The sequence below is a fragment of the Etheostoma spectabile genome, chromosome 5, assembly GCF_008692095.1.
Source record: "Etheostoma spectabile isolate EspeVRDwgs_2016 chromosome 5, UIUC_Espe_1.0, whole genome shotgun sequence".
Classification (NCBI taxonomy): Eukaryota; Metazoa; Chordata; class Actinopteri; order Perciformes; family Percidae; genus Etheostoma; species Etheostoma spectabile.
In genome coordinates this window covers 10,351,948-10,352,450 of record NC_045737.1, presented here as the reverse complement: position 1 = coordinate 10,352,450, position 503 = coordinate 10,351,948, and the positions used below count along the sequence as shown (strand labels likewise).

Sequence of the window (503 nt, the reverse complement as noted above, 5' to 3'; positions counted from 1 at the left end):
GCTGCCGCCTTGGAGAGCTGCAAAGATTTAACGATTAATTGTCAAAAGTTAGTTGTTGTTGATTTTTATCGCTTTGGCGCTATCATCGTAACCACGTGGTACAATGTCACAACTTTTAACGTAGTACAACATTCCTCCCTTCATAACTTGACATTGTGCATTCATGTCTCACCTCTAGGTCACCCAGTGGGAGTCCTGCAGCGGCCGGGGGTTTGAATCCGACCTGCGCCCTTTTGGCATGTGTCACCCCCCCCCCTCCATCTCTCTGCCCATATCATGTCTATCCGGGGGGGGGGGGGGCAGTAGCTCAGTCCGTAGGGAGTTGGGTCCCCATTGGCCAAAAAGTACGGAGTGTGGATTGGTGGCTGGAGAGATGCCACTTCACCTCCTGGGCACTGCCAGGTGCTCTTGAGCAAGGCACCGTACCCCCCCCCAACCTCTCAGAGCGCTGGTCCAGCTGGCAGCCATTAGTGCATGAATAGGTCCTGAGCATGTGTGTGTAT

General features: G+C 53.7%; 1 protein-coding gene across 1 annotated transcript in view; it reads right to left on the bottom strand.

Annotated features, from left to right (window-relative positions):
• The window catches only part of inpp5l (inositol polyphosphate-5-phosphatase L), a gene marked incomplete in the record, with an annotated part of 67,508 nt that overhangs the window by 45,911 nt on the left and 21,094 nt on the right, over positions 1-503 (bottom strand).